Source organism: Scardinius erythrophthalmus, assembly GCF_964197995.2.
Source record: "Scardinius erythrophthalmus genome assembly, chromosome: 14".
Taxonomy (NCBI): domain Eukaryota; kingdom Metazoa; phylum Chordata; class Actinopteri; order Cypriniformes; family Leuciscidae; genus Scardinius; species Scardinius erythrophthalmus.
In genome coordinates this window covers 3,405,706-3,422,554 of record NC_138234.1, presented here as the reverse complement: position 1 = coordinate 3,422,554, position 16,849 = coordinate 3,405,706, and the positions used below count along the sequence as shown (strand labels likewise).

At 36.0% G+C, this 16,849-nt stretch overlaps 1 long non-coding RNA gene across 1 annotated transcript in view; it reads right to left on the bottom strand.

The window, feature by feature from the left end:
* The window catches only part of LOC308701507, a 34,156-nt gene extending 17,794 nt beyond the window's left edge, over positions 1-16,362 (bottom strand). Inside the window, exon 1 of the long non-coding RNA XR_014031459.1 lies at positions 16,317-16,362. This is a non-coding gene — a long non-coding RNA (uncharacterized lncRNA). The remainder of the gene's footprint in view (positions 1-16,316) is intronic.
* Between the last annotated feature and the right edge of the window lie 487 nt (positions 16,363-16,849).

The window sequence follows — 16,849 nt, the reverse complement described above, 5'->3', positions numbered from 1 at the left end:
TTACTGCAGCATTTTGGAGTTATGTCACATGGAGTTATGTCACATTTTACTACTTTAGAGGCCTATAAAGACATAATTTCTAATAAGTAGAAAAAACTAATGGTCAGTTCTTATAGGGGACGTCCCATACAGTATTGTACACCTCATATCAAAACATTTTACTGTATCATTTTGGAGATATGTCACATTTTACTACTTTAGAGGCCTATAAAGACATAATTTCTAATAAGTAGAAAAAACTAATGGCCATTTTTTATAGGGGACGTCCCATACAGTATATACACCTCATATCAAAACATTTTACTGTAGCATTTTGGAGATATGTCACATTTTACTATCAGAGCCCTATAAAGACCTCATTTCTAATAAGTAGAAAAAACGAATGGTCAGTTCTTATAGGGGACGTCCCATACATTATTCACACCTCATATCAAAACATTTTACTGCAGCATTTTGGAGATATGTTGTATTTAACTACTTTAGAGGCCTATAAAGACCTTATTTCTAATAAGTAGAAAAACTAATGGCCATTTCTTATAGAGGACGTCCCATATAGTATGCACACCTCATATCAAAACATTTTACTGTAGCATTTTGGAGATATGTCACATTTTACTACTTCAGAGGCCTATAAAGACCTCATTTCTAATAAGTAGAAAAAAGTAATGGTCAGTTTTTACAGGGGACGTCCCATACAGTATGTACACCTCATATCAACACATTTTACTGCAGCATTTTGGAGTTATTTCACATTTTACTACTTCAGAGGCCTATAAGGACCTCATTTCTAATAAGTAGAAAAAAGTAATGGCCCTTTCTTATAGGGGACGTCCCATACAGTATGCACACCTTATATCAAAGCATTTTACTGTAGCGTTTTGGAGTTTTGTCACATTTTACTACTTTAGAGGCCTATAAAGACCTCATTTCTAATAAGTAGAAAAAAGTAATGGTCAGTTCTTATAGGGGACGTCCCATACAGTATTGTACACCTCATATCAAAACATTTTACTGTATCATTTTGGAGATATGTCACATTTTACTACTTTAGAGGCCTATAAAGACATAATTTCTAATAAGTAGAAAAAACTAATGGCCATTTTTTATAGGGGACGTCCCATACAGTATATACACCTCATATCAAAACATTTTACTGTAGCATTTTGGAGTTTTGTCACATTTTACTATCAGAGCCCTATAAAGACCTCATTTCTAATAAGTAGAAAAAACGAATGGTCAGTTCTTATAGGGGACGTCCCATACATTATTCACACCTCATATCAAAACATTTTACTGCAGCATTTTGGAGATATGTTGTATTTAACTACTTTAGAGGCCTATAAAGACCTTATTTCTAATAAGTAGAAAAACTAATGGCCATTTCTTATAGAGGACGTCCCATATAGTATGCACACCTCATATCAAAACATTTTACTGTAGCATTTTGGAGATATGTCACATTTTACTACTTCAGAGGCCTATAAAGACCTCATTTCTAATAAGTAGAAAAAAGTAATGGTCAGTTTTTACAGGGGACGTCCCATACAGTATGTACACCTCATATCAACACATTTTACTGCAGCATTTTGGAGTTATTTCACATTTTACTACTTCAGAGGCCTATAAGGACCTCATTTCTAATAAGTAGAAAAAAGTAATGGCCCTTTCTTATAGGGGACGTCCCATACAGTATGCACACCTTATATCAAAGCATTTTACTGTAGCGTTTTGGAGTTTTGTCACATTTTACTACTTCAGAGGCCTATAAAGACCTCATTTCTAATAAGTAGAAAAAAGTAATGGTCAGTTTTTACAGGGGACGTCCCATACAGTATGCACACCTCATATCAAAATATTTTACTGCAGCATTTTGGAGTTATTTCACATTTTACTACTTTAGAGGCCTATAAGGACCTCATTTCTAATAAGTAGAAAAAAGTAATGGCCCTTTCTTATAGGGGACGTCCCATACAGTATGCACACCTTATATCAAAGCATTTTACTGTAGCGTTTTGGAGTTTTGTCACATTTTACTACTTTAGAGGCCTATAAAGACCTCATTTCTAATAAGTAGAAAAAAGTAATGGTCAGTTTTTACAGGGGACGTCCCATACGGTATGCACACCTCATATCAAAACATTTTACTGCAGCATTTTGGAGTTTTGTCAAATTTTACAACTTCAGAGGCCCATAAACACCTCATTTCTAATAAGTAGAAAAAACTAATGGTCAGTTCTTATAGGGGACGTCCCATACAGTATGCACACCTCATATCAAAGCATTTTACAGTAGCGTTTTGGAGTTTTGTCACATTTTACTACTTTAGAGGCCTATAAAGACCTCATTTCTAATAAGTAGAAAAACTAATGGTCAGTTCTTATAGGGGACGTCCCATACGGTATGCACACCTCATATCAAAACATTTTACTGTAGCATTTTTGAGTTTTGTCACATTTTACTACTTCAGAGGCCCATAAACACCTCATTTCTAATAAGTAGAAAAAACTAATGGTCAGTTCTTATAGGGGAGGTCCCATACGGTATGCACACCTCATATCAAAGCATTTTACTGTAGCGTTTTGGAGTTTTGTCACATTTTACTACTTTAGAGGCCTATAAAAACCTAATTTCTAATAAGTAGAAAAAACTAATGGTCAGTTTTTATAGGGGACATCCCATACAGTATGCACACCTCATATCAAAACATTTTACTGCAGCATTTTGGAGTTTTGTCAAATTTTACAACTTCAGAGGCCCATAAACACCTCATTTCTAATAAGTAGAAAAAACTAATGGTCAGTTCTTATAGGGGAGGTCCCATACAGTATGCACACATCATATCAAAGCATTTTACTGTAGCGTTTTCGAGTTTTGTCACATTTTACTACTTTAGAGGCCTATAAAGACCTCATTTCTAATAAGTAGAAAAAACTAATGGTCAGTTCTTATAGGGGACGTCCCATACGGTATGCACACCTCATATCAAAACATTTTACTGTAGCATTTTGGAGTTTTGTCATATTTTACTACTTTAGAGGCCTATAAAACCCTCTTTTCTAATAAGTAGAAAAAACTAATGGTCAGTTTTTACAGGGGACGTCCCATACAGTATACACACCTCATATCAAAACATTTTACTGCAGCATTTTGGAGTAACTTCACATTTTACTACTTCAGAGGCCTATAAAGACCTCATTTCTAATAAGTAGAAAAAACTAATGGTCAGTTCTTATAGGGGACATCCCATACAGTATGCACACAAATCATATCAAAACATTTTACTACAGCATTTTGGATTTTTGTCACATTTTACTACTTTAGAGGCCTAGAAAGACCTCATTTCTAATAAGTAGAAAAAAATAATGTCCATTTCTTATAGGGGAGTCCCATACAGTATGCACGCCTCATATCAAAACATTTTACGGCAGCAATTTGGAGTTACTTCACATTTTACTACTTCAGAGGCCTATAAAGACCTCATTTCTTATAAGTAGAAAAAACTAACGGTCAGATCTTATTGGGGACGTCCCATACGGTATGCACACCTCATATCAAAGCATTTTACTGTAGCGTTTTGGAGTTATATCACATTTTACTACTTCAGAGGCCTATAAAGACCTTATTTCTAATAAGTAGAAACAACTAACGGTCAGATCTTATTGGGGACGTCCCATACGGTATGCACACCTCATATCAAAGCATTTTACTGTAGCGTTTTGGAGTTATGTCACATTTTACTACTTCATAGGCCTATAAAGACCTCATTTCTAATAAGTAGAAAAAACTAACGGTCAGATATTATTGGGGATGTCCCATACGGTATGCATACCTCATATCAAAGCATTTTACTGCAGCATTTTGGAGTTTTGTCACATTTTACTACTTCAGAGGCCTAGAAAGACCTCATTTCTAATAAGTAGAAAAAACGAATGGTCAGTTCTAATAGGGGACGTCCCATATAGTGTGCATACCTCATATCAAAACATTTTACTGCAGCATTTTGGAGTTATGTCACATTTTACTACTTCAGAGGCTTATAAAGACCTCATTTTAAATAAGTAGAAATTCAGAATTTGTAGAGTGGTTGCTGGCATCTTTTGAATGCTTGTGACGCCATTCACCGTCGTAACTGTGGACAACAACGCCAGTCCCACTCACAACCCAGTTCCCAGCCAAGATCACCCAGACTGTGAGGATCAGCAGCATGAACCCACCGAAAGCAGCGAGAATGAATTCAATTGTCCCGTCCAACCTCCCTCTCCCACCACCTCTCCAAACCACTTGTAATAAATGTGTATGTTTCCTCAGTATCTGTATGTTTCTGCAGTCCCAAGACACTCCTGCCACCCAGTCATCTCCTCCTCCCATTTGTCCCGCAGTGCATCTCAGCCTCCTCTCAGTGGCACGGCTACATCTTGGGCCTGCTGGGAGCCATCTCCTCCTGGGAGTGTGGAGACTGTGGCTCCGCCTCCAGCCTCTGAGTGCACCGCCTCCTCTCCACCTCTACCCGTCGCCCTGGCTCCTGTGCTCTTACCACCCTCGACTCCAACGTGGACCATTGGCCATTCGGCCTCGCCGGGCTCCCTCGGCACGTCGGCTCCACTTGGGTTGGTCATCGCACCACTTTTGCCATGGACTTGTGACCCATTTGTTGCCCTGTGGCCCTCCACCTCTTCAGCTTTGGCTAGCCCCACACTCCCTCAGGCTCCACCTTCACATATGGTCGCTCCAGCTCAGCCTCTAACCTCAGGATCCCTGCTTCCACCTCAGGGGGTCGTCGCTGCGGCCCAGCTACGGTCGCATAGGTCTTTGTGTCTCACTGCCTCATGGCTTCTCTGGCTACGCGGTGTGCTCTACATCCATCACTGTCGTCACCACCGGCAGTCCCCATGGTGGCGTCTGGACTCTTCACTCCATGGCTACTGCCTCCTGCACCGCCGCCGTGGGAGGCAGTCCTGGCTGTGGTCTACTTATTAGAAATAAGTTATTTATAGGCCTCTAAAGTAGTAAAATGTTACAAAACTCCAAAATGCTGCAGTAAAATGTATTGATATGAGGTGTGCATACTGTATGGGACGTCCCCTATAAGAAATGGCCATTAGTTTTTTCTACTTATTAGAAATAAGGTCTTTATAGGCCTCTGAAGTAGTAAAATGTGACAAAACTCCAAAATGCTGCAGTAAAATGCTTTGATTTGAGGTGTGCATACTGTATGGGACGTCCCCTATAAGAACTGACCATTAGTTTTTTCTACTTATTAGAAATGAGGTGTTTATGGGCCTCTGAAGTAGTAAAATGTGACAAAACTCCAAAACGCTACAGTAAAATGCTTTGAAATGAGGTGTGCATACCGTATGGGACGTCCCCTATAAGAACTGACCATTAGTTTTTTCTACTTATTAGAATTGAGGTGTTTATGGGCCTCTGAAGTAGTAAAATGTGACATATCTCCAAAATGCTACAGTAAAATGTTTTGATATGAGGTGTACATACTGTATGGGACGTCCCCTATAAGAACTGACCATTAATTTTTTCTACTTATTAGAAATGAGGTGTTTATGGGCCTCTGAAGTTGTAAAATTTGACAAAACTCCAAAATGCTGCAGTAAAATGTTTTGATATGAGGTGTGCATACTGTATGGGACCTCCCCTATAAGAACTGACCATTAGTTTTTTCTACTTATTAGAAATGAGGTGTTTATGGGCCTCTGAAGTTGTAAAATTTGACAAAACTCCAAAATGCTGCAGTAAAATGTTTTGATATGAGGTGTGCATACTGTATGGGATGTCCCCTATAAAAACTGACCATCAGTTTTTTCTACTTATTATAAATTAGGTTTTTATAGGCCTCTAAAGTAGTAAAATGTGACAAAACTCCAAAACGCTACAGTAAAATGCTTTGATATGAGGTGTGCATACCGTATGGGACGTCCCCTATAAGAACTGACCATTAGTTTTTTCTACTTATTAGAAATGAGGTGTTTATGGGCCTCTGAAGTAGTAAAATGTGACAAAACTCAAATGCTACAGTAAAATGTTTTGATATGAGGTGTGCATACCGTATGGGACGTCCCCTATAAGAACTGACCAGTAGTTTTTTCTACTTATTAGAAATAAGGTCTTTATAGGCCTCTAAAGTAGTAAACTGTGACAAAACTCCAAAATGCTGCAGTAAAATGTTTTGATATGAGGTGTGCATACCGTATGGGACGTCCCCTATAAGAACTGACCATTAGTTTTTTCTACTTATTAGAAATAAGGTCTTTATAGGCCTCTAAAGTAGTAAAATGTGACATATCTCCAAAATGCTGCAGTAAAATGTTTTGATATGAGGCGTGCATACTGTATGGGATGTCCCCTATAAGAACTGACGATTAGTTTTTTCTACTTATTAGAAATGAGGTCTTTATAGGCCTCTAAAGTAGTAAAATGTGACAAAACTCCAAAACGCTACAGTAAAATGCTTTGATATGAGGTGTGCATACTGTATGGGACGTCCCCTATAATAGCTGACCATTAGTTTTTTCTACTTATTAGAAATGAGGTGTTTATAGGCCTCTAAAGTATTAAAATATGACATATCTCCAAAATGCTACAGTAAAATGTTTTGATATGAGGTGTGCATACCGTATGGGATGTCCCCTATAAGGACTGACCATTAGTTTTTTCTACTTATTAGAAATGAGGTCTTTATAGGCCTCTGATAGTAAAATGTGACATATCTCCAAAATGCTACAGTAAAATGTTTTGATATGAGGTGTACATACTGTATGGGACGTCCCCTATAAAAAATGGCCATTAGTTTTTTCTACTTATTAGAAATGAGGTCCTTATAGGCCCCTAAAGTAGTAAAATGTGACATAACTCCAAAATGCTGCAGTAAAATGTTTTGATTTGAGGTGTAAATACTGTATGGGGCGTCCCCTGTAAGAAATGGCCATTAGTTTTTTCTACTTATTAGAAATGAGGTGTTTATGGGCCTCTAAAGTAGTAAAATGTGACATAACTCTAAAATGCTGCAGTAAAATGTTTCGATATGAGGCGTACATACCCTATGGGGTGTCCCCTATAAGAAATGGCCATTAGTTTTTTCTACTTATTAGAAATGAGGTGTTTATAGGCCTCTGATATTAAAATGTGACATATCTCCAAAATGCTACAGTAAAATGTTTTGATATGAGGTGTACATACTGTATGGGACGTCCCCTATAAAAAATGGCCATTAGTTTTTTCTACTTATTAGAAATGAGGTCCTTATAGGCCTCTAAAGTAGTAAAATGTGACATAACTCCAAAATGCTGCAGTAAAATGTTTTGATTTGAGGTGTAAATACTGTATGGGGCGTCCCCTGTAAGAAATGGCCATTAGTTTTTTCTACTTATTAGAAATGAGGTGTTTATGGGCCTCTAAAGTAGTAAAATGTGACATAACTCTAAAATGCTGCAGTAAAATGTTTCGATATGAGGCGTACATACCCTATGGGGTGTCCCCTATAAGAAATGGCCATTAGTTTTTTCTACTTATTAGAAATGAGATCTTTATAGGCCTCTAAAGTTGTAAAATGTGACATAACTCCAAAACGCTGCAGTAAAATGCTTTGATATGAGGCGTGCATATTGTATGGGGACGTCCCCTGTAAGAAATGGCCATTAGTTTTTTCTACTTATTAGAAATGAGGTCTTTATAGGCCTCTAAAATAGTAAAATGTGACATATCTCCAAAATGATACAGTAAAATGTTTTGATATGAGGTGTACAATACTGTATGGGACGTCCCCTATAAGAACTGACCATTCGTTTTTTCTACTGTTTAGAAATGAGGTGTTTATGGGCCTCTGAAGTAGTAAAATGTGACAAAACTCCAAAATGCTGCAGTAAAATGTGTTGATATGAGGTGTGCATACTGTATGGGATGTCCCCTATAAGAACTGACCATTAGTTTTTTCTACTTATTAGAAATTAGGTCTTTAAAGCCCTCTGATAGTAAAATGTGACATATCTCCAAAATGCTACAGTAAAATGGTTTGATATGAGGTATGCATACTGTATGGGACGTCCCCTATAAGAAATGGCCATTAGTTGTTTCTACTTTTTACTAATGAGGTCTTTATAGACCTCTAAAATAGTAAAATGTGACATATCTCCAAAATGCTACAATAAAATGTTTTGATATGAGGTGTACATACTGTATGGGACGTCCCCTATAAGAAATGGCCATTCGTTTTTTCTACTTATTAGAAATTAGGTCTTTACAGGCCTCTAAAGTAGCAAAATGTGACATGACTCCAAAATGCTACAGTAAAATGTTTTGATATGAGGCGTGTATACTGTATGGGACGTCCCCTATAAGAAATGGCCATCAGTTTTTTCTACTTTTTAGAAATGAGAACTTTATAGGCCTCTAAAGTAGTGACATAACTCCAAAATGCTGCAGTAAAATGCTTTGATATGAGTTTTGCATATTGTATGGGACGTCCCCTATAAGAAATGGCCATTAGTTGTTTCTACTTTTTACTAATGAGGTCTTAATAGACCTCTAAAATAGTAAAATGTGACATATCTCCAAAATGCTACAGTAAAATGTTTTGATATGAGGTGTGCATACTGTATGGGACGTCCCCTATAAGAAATGGCCATTCGTTTTTTCTACTTATTAGAAATGAGGTCTTTATAGGCCTCTAAAGTAGCAAAATGTGACATAACTCCAAAATGCTACAGTAAAATGTTTTGATATGAGGTGTGTATACTGTATGGGACGTCCCCTATAAGAAATGGCCATTCGTTTTTTCTACTTATTAGAAATGAGGTCTTTATAGGCCTCTAAAGTAGCAAAATGTGACATAACTCCAAAATGCTACAGTAAAATGGTTTGATATGAGGTGTACATACTGTATGGGACGTCCCCTATAAGAAATGGCCATTCGTTTTTTCTACTTATTAGAAATGAGGTCTTTATAGGCCTCTAAAGTAGCAAAATGTGACATAACTCCAAAATGCTACAGTAAAATGGTTTGATATGAGGTGTACATACTGTATGGGATGTCCCCTGTAAAAAAATGGCCATTAGTTTTTTCTACTTATTAGAAATGAGGTGTTTATAGGCCTCTAAAGTAGCAAAATGTGACATAACTCCAAAATGCTGCAGTAAAATGTTTTGAAATGAGGCGTGTATACTGTATGGGACGTCCCCTATAAGAACTGACCATTAGTTTTTTCTACTCATTAGAAATGAAGTCTTTATAGGCCTCTAAAATAGTAAAATGTTACATATCTCCAAAACGCTGCAGTAAAATGCTTTGATATGAGGTGTACATACTGTATGGGACATCCCCTATAAGAAATGGCCATTAGTTTTTTCTACTTATTAGAAATGAGGTCTTTATAGGCCTATAAAATGGTAAAATGTGACATATCTCCAAAATGCTACAGTAAAATGTTTTGATATGAGGTGTGCATACTGTATGGGACGTCCCCTATAAGAAATGGCCATTAGTTTTTTCTACTTATTAGAAATGAGGTGTTTATAGGCCTCTGAATTAGTAAAAATGTGACAAAACTCTAAAATGCTGCAGTAAAATGTTTTGATATGAGGTGTGCATACTGTATGGGACGTCCCCTATAAGAACTGACTATTAGTTTTTTCTACTTATTAGAAATTATGTCTTTAAAGGCCTCTAAAGTTGTAAAATGTGACAAAACTTCTAAATGCTGCAGTAAAATGTTTTGATATGAGGCGTGTATACAGTATGGGACATCGCCTATAAGAACTGACCATTAGTTTTTTCTACTTATAAGAAATGAGGTCTTTATAGGACTCTGAAGTAGTAAAATGTGACATATCTCCAAAACGCTGCAGTAAAAATTGTTACATATGAGGTTTGCATACTGTATGGGATGTCCCCTATAAAAACTGACCATTCATTTTTTCTACTTATTAGAAATGTGGACTTTATAGGCCTCCAAAGTCGAATAAATTGACGTATCTCCAAAACGCTGCAGTAAAATGGTTTTAAATGAGGTGTGCATACTAGGTGGGACATTGAATTCCAGAAACTTTTAATGTAGTAAAAAATATATATGAAAACAAAAACCAAAAGATGTATTTAGAAAGAATGTATACTTTATTTTACTGCTTTTTTGCAAATAATTATGTTGTAAACCTCTACATAAAATTCTCTAGATATGACCTACAAAGAAAAATAAAAAACATTAGTCAAAGAAATACACAACTTGCAATGACAACATGTATATTAAAAGGATAACAAAGTACAAAAACTCTCGAAATATGGCATCTTATTATATAGTCTCTCACAGATAGATAGATAGATAGATAGATAGATAGATAGATAGATAGATAGATAGATAGATAGATAGATAGATAGATAGATAGATAGATAGATAGATAGATAAAGAAGAAGAAAAAGATAGAAAAAAAGAAAAAAAGAAAGAAAGAGAGAGAGAGAGAAGAAAGAAAAAAGATAGATAGATAGATAGATAGATAGATAGATAGATAGATAGATAGATAGATAGATAGATAGATAGATAGATAGATAGATAGATAGATAGATAAAGAAGAAGAAAAAGATAGAAAAAAAGAAAAAAAGAAAGAAAGAGAGAGAGAGAGAGAAGAAAGAAAAAAGATAGATAGATAGATAGATAGATAGATAGATAGATAGATAGATAGATAGATAGATAGATAGATAGATAGATAAAGAAGAAGAAAAAGATAGAAAAAAGAAAGAGAGAGAGAAAAAATAAAGAAAAAGGATAGAGAGAGAGAGAGAGAGAGAGAGAGAGAGAGAGAGAGAGAGAGAGAGAGAGAGAGAGAGAGAGAGAGAGAGAGAGAGAGAGAGAGAGAGAGAGAGAGAGAGAGAGAGAGAGAGAGATTTTTTTTGATTTTTCAAAATTACATTTATTACAATAAAAAATTACCAACCATAAAAAAACAATTTTTCACAATTAATTAATTCTTTACAAATTTAAAGCAAAACACAACTCTCCGTTCACAACTGAACATAAGGCTTCTCTGTAACACCATACAGATTCAAACTTCATTAAGTTATTCATTACTTTATAAAATCGAAAATCAACAACAATTCTGGATTTCACCATTACTTTAAACACCTGTACCACATCACTATCATTCCTTTGTTCTACATGATTTCTCCTACTAATGTATATAGCCATTTTCGCTTTTCCAAGTACAAAATTCAACAGCTGACATTCCCCACTTCTACTTCTCGCATATTTAAAGCCACAAATTAAAATCTGTACAGAAAATACTTCATTAAAACAATTGAAAATTGCTTTTAACATTTCAAACAAAGGCTTTAATCTAAAACAATAAGTAAAACAATGGAAAACAGTTTCTCTTTCAGAACAAAAAGGGCAATCTTGACTTGATTCAGAATTTAAAATAGAAACAAAAGCATTGACTGCAATTATTCCATGCAAAACCCTCCAATGAATGTCAGCTGTTTTTTTAGTTAATGGTGGCTTATATAACGCTCTCCACTCTGGTCTTACATTCTCATTCAATCTCAAAACATCACGCCACGGTGTATCAACTTTTTTATGTAAACCTTTTTTGTTAAAAAACTTTACACATACCTTATACAACTGTTTTCCATTAACATCATTAAAATCTAAACACAAACTCTTTAGTTGTAGGAAAATTCCAGAATGATCATTTAAATTGGGGGATAAAACCATTTTAGGAAAGGGATCCAAATCATTAGGACAAACAAGTCCTTCACAATAGTCTTTGAGCATATTAGATTCCTCTGATGTAAGAGCAGATCGCATCCTCTGTAATATTTGAGCCATTGTTCGAACAGATTTCATCTTCAGACAAGCAGTCACTTCTTCAGCATTAGCAAATTCAGCCCCCACCAAAGTTACAAGTTTTTTTAAAGTTGTGATTCCAGCTTGAATAAAAAGTTCAGTAAATGTGCTGCTTGTGCTCATTACATCCAGTCTCGCACCATTTATCAGGGGTTCTTCCAACAACCAAAATAAGGAGTTTATATTTTCAGATTTCACATTAAAACAACTCCAAACCTTAAAAAGATTTTGATAAAAAACAGGTAAACATGAAATTTCAATCTTTTTAGGATCCATTAAAAACAAGGATTTGTCGAGGTTCATCTTTTGAACAGATTTTAAAATACTGCTGGTCACTGTTCTCCAACTTTCATTTTCTGAAGTTTTTAGAAATCTCTGCAAAAACTGCAATCGAAAAGTAGCAGTTCTGCTTTGCAGATGGACCAGTCCTTGTCCACCTTCCTCTTTTGGTAAATACAAAATACTTTGTATTACCCAATGTAGCTTGTCCCAAAAGAATTCTATCAAAATTGATTGTATCTTTGACAACAAATATGTTGGTGGATCAACACAAGACAACCGATGCCACAAAAAGGATGCAACCAAGTTATTTATTATGATCGTCCTTCCTCTATAAGACATTGCTGATTTAAGCCACTTCCACCTATCCAATCGACCTTTTATCTTCTCAATTACTCCTTCCCAATTCTTCTGCACAGTAGCTTCATCACCCAGATGCACCCCCAGATATTTAAAACCATTGTTTTTCCATATTAAACCACCTGGTAGATCTGGCGTTTTTTCTTTCCATTTTCCCAGTAACACTGCATCACTCTTTTTCCAATTGATTTTTGCAGAAGAAATAGATTCAAAATCATTGGCTACTCTTATTAAACTTTGTATATCTTTCTGGCCTTCGATCATTACAACAATGTCATCAGCATACGCCGATAACTTGATTGCATTATCACATTTTGGAATTTTTAAACCAGCCAACTCTTTTCGCAGTTTATGTAAAAAAGGTTCAATTGCCAGTGCATAAAGCATTCCGGACAAAGAACAACCTTGTCTTATCCCACGATGAACCTTAAAAGGAGCGCATAAGCCACCATTAAACTTCAACACACCCTCAATGTCATTATACAAAGTTTTGATTTTATCACTAAAAGCCGAATTAAAACCGAAAGCTTTCATAACTTTCCATAAATAATCATGTTCAACACGATCAAAAGCCTTCTCTTGATCAATGGAAATCAAGCCTGCATTTAAACCAAATATTTTAACTACTTCAAAAATATCTCTAATTAATGAAATGTTATCAATTATTGACCTCCCAGGGATGCAATAAGACTGATCTGGATATATAACCTCTGCTAAAACCTTACCAAGTCTTGTTGCTAACACTTTCGAAAGTATCTTGTAATCACAGCATAACAAAGAAACAGGTCGCCAACTTGTTATTTGAGTTAAGTCACCTTTTTTTGGTAAAAGAGTGAGAACTGCTCTTCGACAACTTAAAGGTAGACATCCTTCAGTTAAACTGTTATTTAGAACTTCCAATAAATCCTCACCTATTATATTCCAATAAGATTTATAAAACTCAATTGGCAGTCCGTCCATTCCAGGAACTCGACCACATTCCATGTTTTGAAGATTCTTATACAACTCTTCCAATGTTATGGGTTTATTAAGATCCTCATTAGATTCTTCAGAAATCTGGGGTAAATCTCTAAAGAAACATTGTTCTATACACTGATCTTCTTTGGACTCATTTTTATACAACTTTTCATAAAAACTGACTGCTCTCTTACGCATTTCAATTGGATCTGAAAGTAAAACCCCACTTTCAGATTGTAAAACGTTAATAAATCTTCGTTGGCCATTTTTCTTTTCTAACCCAAAAAAAAATTTGGATGGAGCATCCATCTCATTTGAGTTTTGAAAACGTGATCTTATTAATGCTCCTTGTGCTTTTAACCCCAACAGATCCGATAAGGCTGATTTTTTAAGTTTAAAATCATCAATAAGGTCTTGATTTCCAGTTTGTGCTGAACTTTGAAGTCTCAAAACTTCAGCTTCTAAAATCTGAACAGATCTAGTCAATTCTTTGGTGACATTCAGGGTGTATTGTTGACATAGTTGTTTTATTCGAATTTTTCCAAAATCCCACCAGTTCTTTAAAGATTGAAAATTATTTTTTTCCTCTTTAAAATTAATCCAGAAACATTCTAAAATTTCTTTAAACTTACTATCATCTAAAAGTGTTGTATTAAGATGCCAATAGGCACTATTTGGCTTGACAGAATTCATGGAGATAACATATCCTATTAGACTATGATCTGAAATACCAACCGGAGAAATAAAACATCTTTTAAAAATATTAAGGTGGTGTTTAAAGACAAATAACTTGTCTAACCTTGCTAATGATAACAAGTTATCTCGAGCATGAACCCAAGTATATTGTCTAACATCTTTGTTAAAATTTCTCCATACATCACTTAAATCATGCGTTTCAATCATTTGAATGAGCCTTCTACGTGATGGCATATGTGGCTCAATATGATTTCTGTCTAGACTGCTTACTGCACAATTGAAATCACCTCCCAAGAACAAGTATTCTTCCCCTTTACACTCTTCTAAAGTTTTACAAAGAGTATCTAAAAAACACATTCTTTGTATTGGTTGACTTGGGGCATAAATACATAAAAAAATGAATACATATTTTTCAAAGTTCGCAATCACTTTTAAAATTCTTCCTTTTATGATTTCTTCCATTTTAACTGAACTGGGAACAAATTTTTTATCAAATAAAATACCAACTCCACCACTAAGAGAAGTATTATGGCTTAAAAAAGATAAACCTTTCCATTCTTTAAACCATTCAACAGCATTTTTATCATCACTATGGGTCTCTTGCATAAATAAAACATCAATTTGTTTCTGTCTCACTACCTCATATATTTCCAATCTTTTCCTCACATCTCTGGCTCCATTCACATTTAAAGAGGCAATGCGAAATTCACCCATAGTACAGGATAAGATTAGCCATAAAAAACTGAGTATGAGACAGGCCCCAAACATCATTAAATCAAGCTTCATTGTCGCTATTACTCAGTTGATTTTGAACCTTAGTGACAATTTTTTTCAGACGATACACTTCTTTGTCTAAGAAGCATCCTTCATTCATTGAACTCTTAGTCACTTCAACAAATCTTTTAAGATTTGGAAAATAATCAACGACTTGTACACCTCTTAGATTTTTTGTCACTCTTAAAAAAATCTTGATTTTTTCAGTGCTGCAGTCGTGACATGGCCAATCACTCTGAGAACAGATTGAAGCAGTGGAATCAGAAGAATCGCTCTCACTTCCAGCACCTTGGTCAATTTCATAGGCCTGTGCTTTTGTTTTTCTTACTTGTTTATTTACAATACATTCATTTCTCTTCTTCCTTTTCAGGGGTGTTTTAAACAGGTCTACTTGATCCACTTCCATCAATAAAACATTACCCTCATTATTTGGATTTTCAGTGGCAGAATCAACATCAAACAACTGACTCACTGGGACCAACTCCATTTTACTATTCACAGACTCATTTTTCGCCGATTCTAACTGTTCGCCATGCTCTTCAACGACAGTTTTTTCATTTCTTGATTCAACCACAGACTCTTGATTTACACCAGCATCAGTTGAAACTGATTCATCATTAGAAAGAACCACTTCACGCTGTACACCCGAAGGCCCGGGTTTATTGACATTCGCGTTGCTGGTCGGACAAGCACGAATCTGATGACCCGTCTTTCCACACCCAAAACATCTCATAGAGTCAGTCGATACAAAGACTGTATAGTCAAATTCATCTATTCTGAATTTTAAATTCAGATCAAGTTCGTTCCCATTGTTTAAAACCATGTATGTAAACCTTCTAAATGAAACAACATGTTTCAAAAGTTCAGATTTACTACCAATTGCGATCTTCTTAACAGGTGAAACAAGTTTGCCAAAGCGTGAAAGCTCTCTTGCTAACACCTCATCCTTGATAAAAGGTGGAACATTTGACAAAGTCACCTTCTTAGCAGGTGTAGAAAGTGGAAGTACAGATGCAAAAGAACCCCTCAATTCAATGCCCTTTTCTACCACCTCATTTGCTTTTTCTACCGTGCTCAGAAAAAGTACAATTGCATTGTTCATCTTTGAAGCAGCCAAAACGCATGCATGCCCAATCACATTTCCAACAGCTAAACTGCATTCCTCTGCACTGCCCGCCGCCACGATTTTAACTCCATGCCGACGCGTGAGGGAATCTAAAACACCACCTGTATGGGCCGCCATAGTGTACGAAAACACCGGCGTAAAGCGCCCTTAAACTTTTAACAGTCCTTTTATCACCCAGTCACAACACATACGGTTTAAACAAAAATACAAAACAACAACATACAACAAAAAAGAAAGTTTGAAAAGAGAAGCCACAGCGGGCACAAACACCTCGCACTCACCACGCGCTCAGCTGTCCACTCACTCTCACCACCATTCGCTTCGCACATGCGCACAAAGAGAGAGAGAGAGAGAGAGAGAGAGAGAGAGAGAGATCTGGGCAACTCAAGCGCTCTGAAAGCGCGTTCTCTCTGCTGTTACTGAAATTACCGTTTTCACAGTAATAGGCGCACACGCTTTTTTTTTTGGCGGCTGGCTAGAACTTCAAAATGAGTTTTAAATTCATGATTTAATAATGAGATTTTTATTCAAGTAAGGTTCTAATTCTAAATGTTTATGTTTGTAAATGCTGTGTGACTGTGACGCGTTATAATGTGCGTGCGCGTGAACACTCGAGTCGCCTTCAAACACTGGAGCGGAGATGAGTTGCCATGGAAACGGCGCGGCACCGCACTACCTCAACTGTCAGCAAAACTCCGTCTCTCGCTGTTGTTTTCACTGCTTTCAGGTGAGTTTAGCCTCTAAAATCACACAAATAATACACACAACTGTTCTTGACACTGCTCTTATTTATAATTGACACGCTTCTGTTGAA